Genomic DNA, 16,300 nt, shown 5'->3' on the forward strand with positions numbered 1-16,300 from the left:
ACTCCAAGGAGAGCAGACGTTTTTTTTTTTAAGCCCAGTGTGCATGGAGCCTTATGCCCCGTACACACGATCAGATTTTCCGACAACAAATGTTGTGTGTGAGCTTGTTGGCTGAAAGTCCGACCGTTTGTATGTTCCATCGAACATTTGTTGGTGGACTTTCCGCCAACAAATAAATATAGAGAATGAATGGGGTGATTGGCGCTACCTAGATAATTGCGGTTGTCACCGTAAGTGACAAATGTTCGATGGAGCATACACACAGCCAAATGTTGGCTAGCAGGTTCTCAAATTTTCCGCCAAGAAAACTTTGTTGCCGGAATTTCCGATCGTGTGTACACAAGTCCGACGCACAAAAGTTCACGCATGCTCGAAATCAAGCAGAAGGAGCCACACTGGCTATTGAACTTCCTTTTTCTCGGCTCGTCGTACCTCTTTTGTGCGTCACCACGTTCCCGCGTTCGTAATTGTTGGCCAACATTTGTGTGACCGTGTGTATGCAAGACAAGTTGGAGCCAACATCCTTCGATCAAAAAATCCACGGTTTTGTTTCCGGAAAGTCCGATCGTGTGTATGGAGCATAAAGGAGGAAGGTCATTTATGACCATAGAGGGTAAAGTGATGGGCTTGAAGCAGAACTTTACCCATAACAACTTGCTTCTTGCTGGAGGCTGCCATTTTGCTGAAGCCCAGAGTCCCCAAACAGCAGTAAATCATAAAGTGGAACTAAACCCATTAATTTAGCAGTTTCAAAAAACTGTTACATTCCTGGAACGCTGGGATTGCTAACTGTCACATTTGCTTGTGTCCTCAACCAAACTGTCAAACCATAAAATGTCCGGTGTCATAACTGATCACATGTGCAGCACCATGGCAGTTGCAGATCAAACAGAAGCAGAATCCTTGGCTGTAAATGATAGGCGGCTTTATTTTTGCTTTAAGGCCGTCAGATTGGCCTCTACAAACTCAGCAGTGCCTAAAAATGCCTAAAATGGGAGAGCAACTGAGCATGTGCAAAGCAGGGTGAAACAATGCATTACTGGATTTTAAACAGTATAGACACTTATTTTTAATGTTTTATGGGCCAGCCTGAAGTGATCTAGCAGGACTTCATTTTCTGACTAGAGTTCCACTTTAAGGTTCCTTTCATGGAATCTGATGTCACATATCCCAGACAATTTATTGTATCTCTCTTACAATATTCTGCCCTTAACCTTTTTGTTTACTAATTTAATCACTACCCGCCCGTAGGATGTCAAATGACGTCCTGGACTTTCAGTGGTATACCAGGATGATGCCTGCAGCTACAGCCATCATCCTGGTATTGTTTTTTTAAGGACTGGCGATTCTCTTTTAGGTAAAAGCAATCCTAGCATCTAATTAGGCGCTGGATTGCTTTTACAGGCAGCGTGAACAGTCCACCTCCCTCCCGTCATCCTCTGGTGCTTCTCCGGGCCTCTCCATCATAAGGTACATGGAACAAACCAAGAGTATACTATATATTATATAGCGCTGTGGGATCTCTCCTCCAGGCCTCCTCTTTCTCCCCTTTAACTTTATCCAGGTGTATCACACTTTCTCCTCCACAGACCACCATAGGGTACATGGAACAAACAAGAGTATACTCCAAATATAGTGTAATGTTGCTTTATTATCGTGGATTAAAAACACTGTTAAATGTTAAAAACACATATAGCATATGCTTGCCACACACAAGTTAGAAGTGCATTACAGTATGTCCGGGACACTCATCCATTTCATGGACTGGAAGTGAGCAAACCAGAAATGACATAGGGAGGCTCCTTCCAACGCATTTCGTCGCCTTACTGACATCATCATGCACGATAATAAGGCAATATTACACTATTTGGAGTATACTCTTGGTTTTTTCCATGTACCTTCTGAAAGAGAAAGTGTGATACCTAGACACCTCGATAAAGCTTAAGAGGAGAAAGAGGAGGCCTGGAGGAGGGATCCACAGCGCAATTAAACTACTTACTATTCTAAGGGGTCATGTATGTCTGGTGAGTGTGATATTTAGAGGGGGAGCTCATGAACACTGGCACTGGAGTGGAAAACAGCACTTTTTTTAGCAGCACTTTAAATTTTGGCAAGAAAATATTACGAGAGACACTTGCGGCACTTTCAATGCACTTTAATGGACTCTTTGTTCGTTTATGATTAATTCCATCTTTTTTATACACATAAAATTGGTATATTTTTAGATAGGTTATTGTTGTATTGTTGCACATTAATTTATTGAGAATATATATATTTTTTTTATAGTGCACTGAATAGTTGTATGGTGTATTGTAGTGCCCCGCCTATGTCATTGTCATTGTGTCATTGTACCCTTTAATTGGGATATAATTAAGGTGGCAGCTACTTTAAACACAAAGTAACCAGACCAGAGCGCAGGATTATTTGTCATTATATATACTTACCGACTTAGTATTTCATTTGTCCATTTGTTCTTTTTGTTAGATGCACCTTTGCCAACACCCACAGAAGGCTATAAACCAGAAGGAACCCTGCATTGTCTTTCTAATGGTGCAGAATATCAACTTCCTCTCAGTATGGTGGTTGGAGCCCACCTAGATGTGCCTGATATACACCTCGAAGACCCTCTATGCCAGGCAGTGGCTGATGAAGATTTTGCTTTCATTCAAATACCATTCAGTGGATGTGGATCCAATGTTCTGGTGAGGTTTATGGAACCCTTGATACCCTGTAAAGCAACCTTTCTCAACCAGGGTTCTGTGGGTCCATAGGGTTCCTTCAGAGGTTGCTAGGGCTTCCTTGAGCAATTAACAATTTCTGCATCTCAGATGAGTAACCACTGTGGACAATGTCTTTTTAACTATCTGTAAGGGGGATGGGGACCTCTTCTAAGTGGCCATCACACCTAATGTACTGTGAAAATTTGATATAGAATTTATTAGTAAGGGGTTCCTGGGCCTGAAAAATTATTTCAAGGGTTCCTCCATGATCATACTTTAAAAATGTATCTGGACCGTCTGCATGACCATACTTTTCTTCTGGCGAGGGTTCCTGGGAAATTTAGAGCAGCCCAATTCTTGCGTGAAGACACTCCTGTTCAGTGCATTTCCCAAGATCTTTCTTTACAGGTCTATTTTTGAAGTACTATCATGCAGGGGCTTTTACAAGGGGAGGATACCCAGACCTAATTAGTGGACCTGGCATTTTATTTGCATTGAGTGGACCAAATTTAAGCAGAGTAAGGATATTTCTTTGATAGCATTAGCAGATAATGTAACGATTTTTCTTGTAGACTCTTTAAGTTAACCATTTGCTTTGTAATATACCGTATATACTCGAGTATGAGCTGAGGCACCTAATTTTACCACAAAAAACTGACTCGAGTATAAGCCTAGGGTGAGAAATGCGCAGCTACTGTAAGTGGAAAAGAGGGTCAACAATGCCCATTTGCAGCCTCACTGTGCCCATTTGCATGCCTCACTGTGCCCATTTGCAGCTATAGGTCCCATTTGCAGCCATAGTTAAGGGTTCCTATATGCCCCCTAGCTGCAGCCAAAATTTGGGGTCTCTGGACCCAAAGGGTCCCGAAATGACATTGCTGCAGCTAGACACAGTTGACCGACTTTGGGGCGCCGTATCTCGGGGACACTTGGTGCTAGGAACCCCAAATTTGGTGTGCAAATCCAGTGGAACTAGCACTACAACATATCTGGGGTTCCTAGCACCAAGTGGCCCTGAGATATGGGGCCCCAAATTCGGTTCGGAAAATGTTAAGCACTTTTCTGCAGCAGAGAATGACATTTTCCGAACTGACTTTGGGGCCCCATATCTCGGGGCCACTTGGTGCTAGGCCCCAAAGTCGGTTTGGAAAATGTCATTCTTTGCACCAGAAAAGTGCTTGACTCGAGTATAAGCAGAGGGGGCACTTTCAGCACAAAAATGTGCTGAAAATCTCGGCTTATATTTGGGTACATACGGTACTTAAAGCGTTTGTTAAACCCCCCCCCCACAAAAAAAATGATCCTGCTCCTTTAAAGCATTTTATACAGCACAGTGCTTGTCCTGTGTCATTTGGCCCCCTGTAACACTTAAAATAACCTGGCTGATCCTGCCAGATTTTGCCCTCCCCTATGTAAACTGACCACCGTGTATCATGGCTGCTGAGCCCTGACACCGTGGTCAGTTTACGTGCCTCCGCCATCCGCAGCTTTCCTCTCTACTCCTGTGTCCTCCTCCCCCCTCCTCTCCCTGCCTGTCAGCTCGTGACACCTCCTGCTGCTTGACTAACTCTAACATGTATACACCATCAGCACTGGCTACTATTGTAGTGTCCTCCTCTGTGTGTGATTTATAAATGTAAATGCTGTAAATACCTCATTTCAGAGCTTATATTGCGATCACATGACTGGCCAGCTCTCTCCTCCTCCCCTCCCGACTGACATTAGCGGGAGAATCTCGGCTCCGTCTGCTGAATCTGTCAGGGGAGGAAAGGAGAGATCCGGCCGGTCATGTGATCGCAATCTCAGCTCTGTAATGAGGTATTTACAGCATTTCTTTTTATAAATCGCACACAGAGGGGGACACTACAATAGGAGGCAGTGCTGATGGTGTATACATGTTAGAGTGGTTTAAAGTGGTTGTAAACTTACATCAAAAAAAAAAAAAAAAAAAAAGACCTGTAAGACAAAGGCATAATGAGCTAGTATGCATAGCATACTAGCTCATTATGTAATACTCACCTGAGATCGAAGCCCCGCTGCGGTGCCCATACACAGCACTGGCCGGCGACATCGCTCCCGGAGTTACTTCTGGATATCGCGGCTCTGGCGCTGTGATTGGCCGGAGCCGCGATGACGTCAGCGGTTCCCCAACTCACTGGTACCGTCATTCAGCAGGTTTCCTGCTCAGTAGTACCCTCAGCTCTACTGATGCCCCACTCAGTAGTCCCCTGAGCTCTGCTGATCCCCCACTCAGTAGTCCCCTCAGCTCTACTGATGCCCCACTCAGTAGTATCCTCAGCTCTCTGGTCCCCGTTCACCTCCCGCTATATTGTTCCCACGCTAGGCACCACATCTGACATCCGCTATAGAGGCTTTGGAGACGCATTGAAGTACCAAGTGAGTGACATAGGGGATCATTTTTGAAGTGAAGCAAAGCAAACACAACAGAATGAACAGGACTATAAGGAAACCATTTTATTTAGTGACAGGAGCTTTGATTGGCATTTAGAGTGCTTTAAAAAAGCGTGTCCAATGGCACATTTTGAAGGAAGTGTAAACAAGCCCTAAGTGATATCCTTTATAGGCCATCTTGAGTTATATAAAGATGCAAGCTTTTGCATCCCCCAAGCTTGCATCTTTAAAAAACTTAGGTTAGCCAATAAAGGGTACCACTTTAACCCCAAACTTTCTTCATTAATTGATGGCTAACATGGTACAATACTCTACTACCACTATGTACTGTATTTATTGTGTCATTTGTGATCCCAGTCCATGGAAATGTATGCATATTCTCATAGAGTGAAGATGGGAAAACCTACTATGAAAACACAGTCTATGGAACGATCCCTGGGACCAGCATCCATCGTATTGAAATCCCAGTGAAGTGTGAAATGCAGATGAATGAGACCCTTGGGATGAGCCTTCACCCTAAAGTGACTGATGTAGTCTCTCTAGGTCACTATAATGTCTCTCTGCAACTCTATCAGTCCGAAGACTTCAGCAATCTGATTACAACATATCCCTATGAGGTGGACATCCATGGACGCTTGTATGTTCAGTTTCAAGTGGTGTCCAGTGACCAGAATCTGCAGATACTTGTCGAAAACTGTAAAGCTTCTCCATCACTAGAAGACAATGAGCAAATGTACCGTCTCATCCAACAAGGGTAACTAACCTGTACATAATGAGCTGAAGCTTCACTTTGCTTTTCTATATTTCTGCATTCTGATCTTTTTGTGTTGAATTCTCTTTTATCCTTAGGTGCCCCCAAGACACCACTTTGCAGACTCATGCAGTTTCCGACCAGAGGCTACAGCGCTTCAGCCTCCATGTTTTTAAGTTTAACAGTTTTGGGGAGGTATACCTGTCCTGTAATGTCATTGTCTGCCATAACGGAACTTCTCCAAATCGCTGTACCCAAGGGTGCCACAATCTAAGGCACAGACGTGACACTCGTGGCTCTCCAGTACATATGGCCACTGCCAGGTTGTCTCAGGGGCCCATTGTGTTTAAATCTGGTGAGGTTTTTCATTTTAAGTTCATTGCAATTCTGAGCCAAACGCAGATCTTTTTTCCAGGTCTCAGTGACTAACTGAACCCTGTCTAGGCACATTAACTGCTGGAGTCAAGGCCATATACAGATGTGTAACTAGGGCTGGCGCAAGGATTTTTGACACCCTAGGAGAAACCTCATTTTGCCGCCCCCCCCCTTGGCTCCACCCCTGACTCCACCCCCTTTGCCCTGCCCATGTATACACCACTTTTTTAATGAAGCGCCCATCAAATGCAGCCTCATCAGTGCCCATCAAATGCAGCCTCACCAGAGCCCATCAAATGCAGCCTCACCAGTGCCCATCAAATGCAGCCTCACCAGTGCCCATCAATGCAGTCCACCAGCCCCCATCAAATGGAGCCTCACCAGCCCCCATCAAATTCAGCCTCACCAGTGCCCATCAAATGCAGCCTCACCAATGCCCATCAATGCTGTCCACCAGCGCCCATTAAATGCAGCCTCACCAGTGCCCTTCAATGCAGCCTCACCAGCGCCCATCAAATGCAGCCTCACCAGTGCACATCAATGCAGCCTACCAGTGCCATTAATGCAGCCTCACCAGCACCCATCAAATGCAGCCTCACCAGTGCCCATCAATGAATGTTTGCTTGCTTCCATTCATTCAGGAGTCAGGACACAGACACAGTCCTTCACCGCGCCTCTGAGACTATGTGCGAACGGAACTGCGCCTGTTTGCTGATGCTGGGACTTAGTTGCTTGCTGCAGAGAGAAGAGAGTAGGAACACCAGTGGCCGGGTGCCCTAGGCAGCAGTGCACCCTAGGCGGCTGCCTAGTTTGCCTACTGGTAGCACCGGCCCTGTGTGTAACCTTATTACAGTTTAGAGCAGTGGTCTCCAAACTTTTCAGTACAAGAGCCACATCAAATATTTTATAAATTTTCAACCCCCCTCAAAAAAATCAGTTTTTAAATGGACACATTCCAATAAATAACTTCTTGAATCAGAAGCCCCCATTACATCAGATCCCCCTACACTTAAGAGTCCCCAGTCCTACCTTCCAATCTTCACCATAGCATGTATGGCACAGGGCAGGGAGGGTGGGAGGCGATGCAGGGCCTCTTCCCCACTTCTGAATGCTAGGGTGGCTCTGGATGCTGCCACCCAGGATCAGCGTCATGCGCTTTCATGGTGCAGTTGGATCAGCCACCAGCACCAAAGCAACCATTGGTATGGTGCTGGAAGATGGTCCACCTGCACCACATTGCTGAGGGTCAGGTAAGATCTTGGATGTGGCCCACAGGCCGTAGCTTAGGGACCCCTAATTTAGAGGACAAGTCAAGGAAATTAAAAAACACTCCATCTCCCCTCTCTAACCTACTAATATCCACACCTGTGCACTAAACTTGAATAGGACGTTCCCGAACTGCAGGAGCAACAGCACTTTTCACTTGAATAGGATGCCCTATGCATGTTTGTCGGCCCGAAAAGAAGCTCCTGCTTCTTTTCCAGCTTCAAGCTTTGTGCAATTTGTGAAGGCACGGTTTGCAGCAATTGCCATGTGAAAATCGTGGCAGTACTGCATTGCGTTTGGGGTGCCATTGAAGGATAATGGCACCCAAATGCGTGCAGCGCATTGTGCTGCAATTGCCACGTGATTTGGGATCCCGAATCACAAGATGTGAACATTGGATTGTGAGAAGGATCAGTGAGACATAATCATTGTGTAGCACTGCTAAGCATGAAACAGAGCCTGAGTATGCAATTAACAAATATGGCTTCCCTTGTGTACATACTGCATATAATTACAACCTAGAAAGAGTTTTAACATTGGCACAGATTGTTTGTTCCCATTAGAGAAAATCTGTGCATGGGCAAAGCAATAGGTTCACTTTAAAGCCCCCTTCAACAGCAGCACACGCTCATCTCTCCTTTACTCCCTTGCTGCTCCATTCAGCCACCAGGATCAAAGAAAATACCCAGTATCTCCATCTCCGTACAGCATATGATTACCCCTGCCCTTGTTTCATACTGTTTCTGCTTTGCAACTGTCCCAATGCTGCCATATGGGGGCAAGGAGAGTCCTCGGCCCGGGAAAGCTCTACCTAGAGTGACTTGGACTTTGCATGGGGCTTCCTATTCTTGCTCCCAGTGAACAGAGCGGAGGAAGGACACAAAAGGTAAGTATGTGCTGCTAGGGGGCATTAAAGCAACTCTGTCACCTTACTAATGTTTCTACAGTACCTGTAAGCCCCCCCAAAAAAGGGAATACTTACCCCTCCTGCCAGTTATACCACCGAATGCTGCTTTACGTTCAGGCGTGTGCGATTTCTGGTCTTTTGCCACACAATGTGGTTCCTCCCACTGGTCCCTATGTCACTACTATGTCCTGTAGTAATGTGCAGGTCAGTAGTAGGATAAAGTTCTACGGGCACTTTCAGTATGTGCAGAGTTCTCCAAACTTTCTAAGCAAAGGACCGGTTTACTGTCATTCACAGAATTTCAGTGGGTGTAGAAAACGTCCTGGTGTCTATTGAAGCAAAAACAATGCCTCAGACTTGGTGGCCAATGGAAGTAAAAAAAAAAAAATACATAGAGCCTGGGGATAGTAGAAGGAGGAAAGGTGCCCCATCATTGGTATCAGCGGGAAGAATAGAGCCCCATCATTGGTGTCAGTGGGAGGAATAGTGTCCCATCATTGGTGTCAGTGGGAGGAATAGTGCCCCATCATTAGTGTCAGTGGGAGGAACAGTGCCCCAGCATCGGTATCAGTGGGAGGAATAGTGCCCCATCATTGGTATCAGTGGGAGGAATGATGCCTCATTATTGGTGCCAGTGGGAGGAATAGTGTCCCTTCATTGGTATCGGTTGGAGGAATAGTGTCCCATCATTGGTGTCAGTGGGAGGAATAGTGCCCCATCATTGGTATCAGTGGAAGGAATGGTGCCTCATTATTGGTGTCAGTGGGAGGAATAGTGCCCCTTCATTGGTGTCAGTGGGAGGAATAGTGTCCCATCATTGGTGTCAGTGGGAGGAATAGTGCCCCATCATTGGTATCAGTGGGAGGAATAGTGCCCCATCATTGGTATCAGTGGGAGGAATAGTGTCCCATCATTTTTATCGGTTGGAGGAATAATGCCCCATCATTGGTGTTAGTGAGGGGAAGAGTGCTCCATCATTGGGATTAGTGTAAGGAATAGGGCCCCATCATTGGGATTAGTGGGGAAGAATTGGGCCCCATTGTTGGAGTTACTGAAAGGAAGGGGCCACATCATTGATATTAGTGGGAGGAATAGGGCTCCATCATTGGTATCAGTGGGAAAAACAGTGTCCCGTCATTGTCAGTGTGGGGAATAGGGCTCCAACATTGGCATTAGTTTAAGGAATAGGGCCCCATCACTGGCATTAGTGGGACGAATGGGACCCCATTGTTAGAGTTCATGGAAGGAAAGGGCCCCATCATTGATATTAGGAGGAGGAATAGGGCCCCATCATTGATATTAGTGGGAGGAATAGGGCCCCATTGTTGGAATTAGTAGGAGGAATAGTGCCCCATCATTGGTGTACATGGAATTTTGCACCACTGTTGGCGTCAGTGGGAGGAATAGTGCCTTGTATCAGTAGGCATTACTGTGCCCCAAGGGCCAGATAAAGGCAAGCAAAAGGGCCACATCCCACCTGTCGGCCGCAGTTTGGAGACCACTGCTTTAAAACACTGTATGGGCAAAGCATAGATCTGTTTTATGACTTTATAGGTAGTTCAATTGTCATAATCCGTCCACCATAAGATCACACACATAAAGCAGGTGTTAGTGGGAGTACATAAGTCAAAGGTGAAATATTTTCAGCAATATATAGAAAGTTCAGTCCAGTATATATTCCATGCTTCAAGTCACTTTCAATGATGTGTTTATAACACCACTTTTTTTTTTTTCAGGTGATCTTCAGACTTCACATACAGTTCCTTCCTTTATGCTTGTGGCTGTGTTCGGTATGATGGCTTTATTAACCACGCTGGCCCTGGCGATTCAGAAGCGTGTTTTAAAAAGTCGGGACTACTCGCTATTGCAGTGCACGGAAGACTGAGACATTTATGTCATCCATCGCATGAGATGTGACACATTAAATATGTTTTTATTCATGTAATCCTGAGTTTACAAGTCATTAAAAATTAGCATATTTAATAAGAAAGGGCAACATGGATCAAGAGCGGGTTTAGGGCCCCCGAAGTCTCAAGGGGTTTGATTTTATTTTTGTATTTTCGTTGAACCCAAAAGGACCTGGGTTGTTGTTAACCTAATTATGTAAACGCTGAAATGCCGAACCACGGCAGGATTACCAACAATGGACATCTGTAGGGACACAACTTTAGGTGTCGAAAGCAATCCCTTGTTGTAGGATCAACGTTTTCAAACAGAACATGTTCTTGACCCTTCCTGGTTTAAAAAATCATGACAACCAAAGATTATACAAAAAAAAATATCATGACAATCATATATCGATCAGCCATAACTTTATGACCACCGAATATTGAGTAGTTCCCACTTTAGCCACCAAAACAGCCTTGACCCCTCGAGGCATGGACTCCACTAGACCTCTGAAGGCACGCTGTGGTATCTGGCACCAAGCTGTCAGTAGCAGATCCTGCAAGTTGCAAGGTGGGGTCTCCATGGATTGGACTTGTTTTTCCAGCACATCCTACAGATGCTCAATTGGATTGAGATCTGGAGGTCAAGTCAACACCTCAAACTCATTGTGTTCCTCAAACAATTCTTGACAGTGTGGCAGGGCGCATTATCCTGCTGCAAGAGGTCACTGCTATCAGGGAACATTGTTCCCAGGAAGGGGTGTACTTGGTCAGGTAATTGTCAAGTAATATCCACATGAATGGCAGGACCCAAGGTTTCCCAGCAAAACATTGCCCAAAGCATCACACTGCCTCCGCCAGCTTGTCTTCTTCCCATACTGCATCCTGGTGCCATCTCTTCCCCAGTAAGTGCTGCACACACACCCGGCCATCTACAGGATGTATTAGAAAACTATAAGACCCCACATCTCTCCTCCAGGCTGGAAAGCCTGAGATAAAAAAAAAACAAAAAAAACTGAATGATCTCAGCTTTCCAGCCGAGTACATAGCAGTACTTACACCGGCCAGGCCGGACGTGACATCACAACGTCCCACTCGGGCCTCCAAGAGTCAACCATCTGTTCCTCGGAAATCTCTATGGTCAACTTCTGGCACTGGCGGATTCCTTCTCTGGCTCGCCAATCGCCTGGGCGAGCCGGTAGAAGCCCTGGAGGGCGGCGGGGGCATCCCCTCCCATCGCCTGTAAGAACAATCAAGCGGCTGAACTACCTTAAAAGCCTTAACAGGTTACCAGTTTAGATATACAGAGGAGGTCTGGTGCTAGAATTACTGCCCATGATCTCATGTTCAGGACGCACGTGTGGGACAATCACGGTTTGAGTACGTTCGGGACCGACATCCGCGTTCGTTTTTCACGCTAGCATACGGGGCATGTTAAATTATTTTTTATTTATTTAATTTTTTTTTATGACTTTTATTGCTGTCACAAGGAATGTAAACATCCATGTGACAGTAAAAGGCAGTTGCAGGTACTCTTTATGGAAAGATCTGAAGTCTATAGGACCCCGAATCCCTCCGTTAAACTTAAAAAGCATTCATAACACCAAGATTAACGTTTTTGAATGCTTTAAAAACTGGCGCCATTAAAGTGATTAATCTGCTTTAAGGGACGAGAATCTGTAATTTTTTGGGGGGGTTAACACTTTAAAACTCCAGTGACCTGGAAGTGATGTCATGACATGGCTTCCGGGTTACTACATCCGAGACCCGATCAAAGCCGATTCTGGCTTTCTTTAGGGCTCCGGCCAGCCGGCTGATGTGCACATTGCACATGTCTTCAGGTGGGATGGGAGGGCCCAGGCAAGTGGCGTAAAGGGGAGGGGGGGAGAAGAGTCGCCTTCCTCTGCTTGTAATAACAAATGAGTGGCTTCTTAGCCGCTTCGGTTGTTATTACGGTATAAGAGAGCCGACTCTAAACAACGGTACCGGGGTGATGCCTGCGGCTGCAGTACAACCGCTTGAAGCCAAATGACATACAGATATGCGATTTGGCGGCAGGTGGTTAAATACCGCTTTAGAGAGGTTGTAAAGGCTCGAAGATTTTAAAATTAAAATAACAAACATGTTGTACTTACCTGCTCTGTGCAAGGGTTTTGCACAGAGCAGCCCCTATCCTCCTCTTCTGCGCCTGCGCTCCTTCCCTTCATCTGGTGCCCCCAGAGAGAGACGCTTTTTCCATTAACACAGACAGCAGGACTCGGGCCCATCCCCTGCTCCCGTGTCATTGGATTTGATTGACAGCAGTGGGAGCCAATGGCTCCCGCTGCTATCAATCTATCCAATGAGGGCACGAGACAGCGGCTGGAGCTGCTGGGCTCGTCCACATTGCTGGAATGGATGGGTTCGGTTAAGAAAAAGGGGGGGGGGGGAGGTGCTGCAGCATAGAAGGTTTTTTACCTTAATGCATAGAATGGTGAATAACCATGAGACTTTACAATCACTTGAAGCCATGTGTGCATGAGGCATAATCCACATTGTGAGAAGCTCATAGTGTGCAAGACTGAAGGGAAGGCTGGAGTTCAGATTGAACGTTTCTCATTACATAAAACCAAGCACTAAAGCAAAAAAGTTTAATACCTTCCGCATCCACCAAACTTCACCCATTAAAAAACAAAACAAAAAAAACAAACAACCAGAATGGGGAAAAACAAAGAATAAGACATACGCTCAGCAGTCTACCAGGAGTACAGTATATAAATATTCATTTGTACAACTTTGTACATTTAAAAAAAAAAAAAAAGGATCACAGTTCTGCCATATACACAAATAAAATCCAATATAATTTAAGGTGTAGAGCAGCGGATGCTCAAGTCAGCAACGTCCGCAGTCTGCTAGAAAAGGATCCGATCGTTAATGTGGGATGGGATGCCAACTCATCCGATTCACAGCTAACCGCTTTGTATTCCAGAGGTAGGTTCACCATCAATGAAGGGATTTCCAATGTAAGAAAAAGAGAACGAATGCTGCAAGAATGACGGAAAATCCTGTCAACGGAAGCCACGTATACAGCCAGTCACCTTACAATCACAGGCTGAAGTGAGAGGACAAGTCAGATGAAATCTATAAACATGCATTCCTTGCTGGTCACCACAGGGCTCTGGTCACACCGCACCGATGTGAGGGAGTTGGAGACTTTTTTTTCCTTCTTAAAGTAGTTATAAAGCCTAAACATTTTTTTTACCTTAAAAGGAGTTGTAAACCCTCTTTTTTTAACATGTTATACTCACCTGCTCTGTGCAATCATTTTGCACAGAGTAGCCCTGATCCTCCTCTTCTGGGGTGCCCCATTGGCGCTCCAGGCTCTTTCTATGGCGGCACTCAATGGAGCACTGAGAGGACCCAAGAAGAGGAGGTTCCGCTCCATTGCACAAAGCAAGTAAGTATAACATTGTTCTTTTTTTTTTTTTAACAAATAGCATTTACAATCACTTTAATTTAAAGCTGAAACTCTCCCGTGGTTCCTGCTTTTCCCCATAATATGATGAAATGTTTAAATACAACTTTTCCATTATATACCTAATTTTAGTTTGTCACCTCACCACTGGGTCTCTCTGCTTCTCTACGCAATGCAGACAGACCATAGCTGGTGGGAGGAGTTGTGCAAGGCTTCCTGAATACATCACAGCCTCAGAACTCCTCCCAGGGGCCCTCAGTCCTAATGCATGCAGTCTGCTATCTTGTGGGAGGAGTTATGCAAACATTAAAATGCCTTGATTGGTTGGCGTCAGTCTGGAGGAGTGGACAATCCTAGGCAGGCTGCCTTTGCATGCATTCAGTCCAGGAGAGGAGCAGGTACACCCGTGCAGGATGGAAGGGAAGGCCCGAGGTCAGATTTAAAGTGTTACTAAACCCAGTAATATGCCCACCCACAGTGCTCACAACTTATAAATCTTTTTTTGATGTTAAAATACTGCCACTATATTCCCTTTTGGCTGATCTGTATACCACGATTACGTGATAAACTGCAGAGTTTGTCCAATGCTGTGTGTGCAGGTAGGAGATTTCTACTGTTGCCTGTACCCACGCCCACATGTGTGATGTCAATATCATGTGACCTGGCTAGCTCTGAGAACAAGGAACTGTTCTCTCCAACATTAAAGACACAACTGAACATGTGCAGGTTGGCTACCCTGCCTGTGTGTTAGCTGGCTTTCCCCAGATAGAAAGTGCAGGGGGGGGGGGAGAATCATACAGGATCAAACAGCCTTTTTACACAATGCAGAGGATTGACACCTTAAGTTCCACAGTGAGTATAACAAGCATGCTTTACTGCATATACAGACTGATTTTACTGTTGTGGGTTTAGTAACACTTTAAGCAACACAGCTTATTCACCTCCCTACCCCCACCCGCAACTGGACAGCAAAGGAGCAGAAATCAGCTGATAAGGTCTTCTCTCTGCTCACTCCTGGCAGCGCACCAGACTGGCCCCAAATGTTGCCTGTCTCTCTCCCAGTCTGACTACTTTACACATGATTACAGAAGGCTGCAAGTTCAATTCATGGACCTTACATATTGCATTTAAAGTTACTTTTTAATACATTTGCAGGTTGCAGTTCGGCTTTAAGCAGTATCCTGCTTTTCAGTTTTGTTTTTTTTTTTAGATCATCAGATTAAGGATGCTTTCACACTCGAGTTTTTTTAAGCACAAAAAAAAAAAAAAAAAAAAAAAAGGAAAAGGCGCCTGAAAAGCTCAAGAAAAATGCTTCCTTTTAAAATCTATGAATGTTCACACTGGGGAGTTGCGCTTCCGTTGCAGTGTAAAAAAAAAAAAAATCTTGCTTGCAACATTTTTGGAACATGTTTGGGAAGTTAAAAAATCCTCCCCATTGAAATGAATGGAAAACACATCAAAAACGGCCCCCGCTAAGTGTTTTTGGTGCAGTTTTTGAGTCACAAAAAAAAAGAAAAACCAGCACTGCATAAGTGTTTTACTGGCAGTTTTGAAGCGATCCAGTGTGAAAGTGGCCTCAGTCATTTTATTGATGGCAATGGGCTCAGGTTGTACCATTTTTGTTTCAGATTGAGTGGGGAAAAAGGTAAAATATCTGCTGGACTTTTACTGCTTTCAAGAGCTTCATTAGGAAGAATTTCAGTCTTGGTGACAAGTTTTATCAGACAGGAAGTGAGAGGAAAATCTGTAACAAGGACCCAGAAAGTAACAGACTCTTTTTATTAACCTCATGGTTAAAAAAAAAAAAAAAAAAGCATCTGTCATGTATTTCTTTTATACCCAATGCATGCAGCTGCATGTTATTTAATGTGGCCATGGAAATATGGGAGCTTATGCGCATATTTGCAAAAAGGCTTCAGGGGCATTAAAAAACAAACCTGGGTTTGTTTTTCTTTATGATTAAATGAGCATAAATTATTTTAACAAACATCGAGAATAAATGAATATTCTGGTCAGTAGAATGCATTTACGCTGAATGCAATATGCAAATATACATGGCAGAAAAATCCAGCAATACCTTGTGCATAAGGCCTTGCGCCTTCCCCTCCTCAACTAAAGCACAAATGTTTTGATTGCACACTTTTAGATTTTTCATGCTTTTACAACTTTGTAATCCTTTTTCTACAAGGATAGCCATATTGGGTCATTCCACTTACAGGCTTTTAAGGGGTTCATTCACCTTAGGGCCTGTGATCCAATCACGTCCAATGGAGACGTGATTAGATCATGGGGGACCTGAGTGGAAGGTAAATGCGCTCGTATGGACTAGCAGGTGTAAATAGGCTTGTGTCTAAGTATTTACACCTGGCCTACCACCAGGACCGATCAGGAGGTCGGATCAGAGGCAGCCGGGTGTAAGCCTAGGTTCACACTGAGGGGACTCGGACGACTCTCAAACCCGCCTTTCATTGCGAGTGTGGGGGGCGATTTGACAGATCGCGTTGTATCGCTCGCGGGGTCGGAGGGAAG

At 44.9% G+C, this 16,300-nt stretch overlaps 1 protein-coding gene across 1 annotated transcript in view; it reads right to left on the bottom strand.

Moving 5' to 3' along the window:
• The window catches only part of LSM3 (LSM3 homolog, U6 small nuclear RNA and mRNA degradation associated), a 30,600-nt gene that overhangs the window by 10,109 nt on the left and 4,191 nt on the right, over positions 1-16,300 (bottom strand). The window lies entirely within an intron of this gene.

This window comes from Aquarana catesbeiana, linkage group LG07 (genome assembly GCF_042186555.1).
Source record: "Aquarana catesbeiana isolate 2022-GZ linkage group LG07, ASM4218655v1, whole genome shotgun sequence".
NCBI classification, from domain to species: Eukaryota; Metazoa; Chordata; class Amphibia; order Anura; family Ranidae; genus Aquarana; species Aquarana catesbeiana.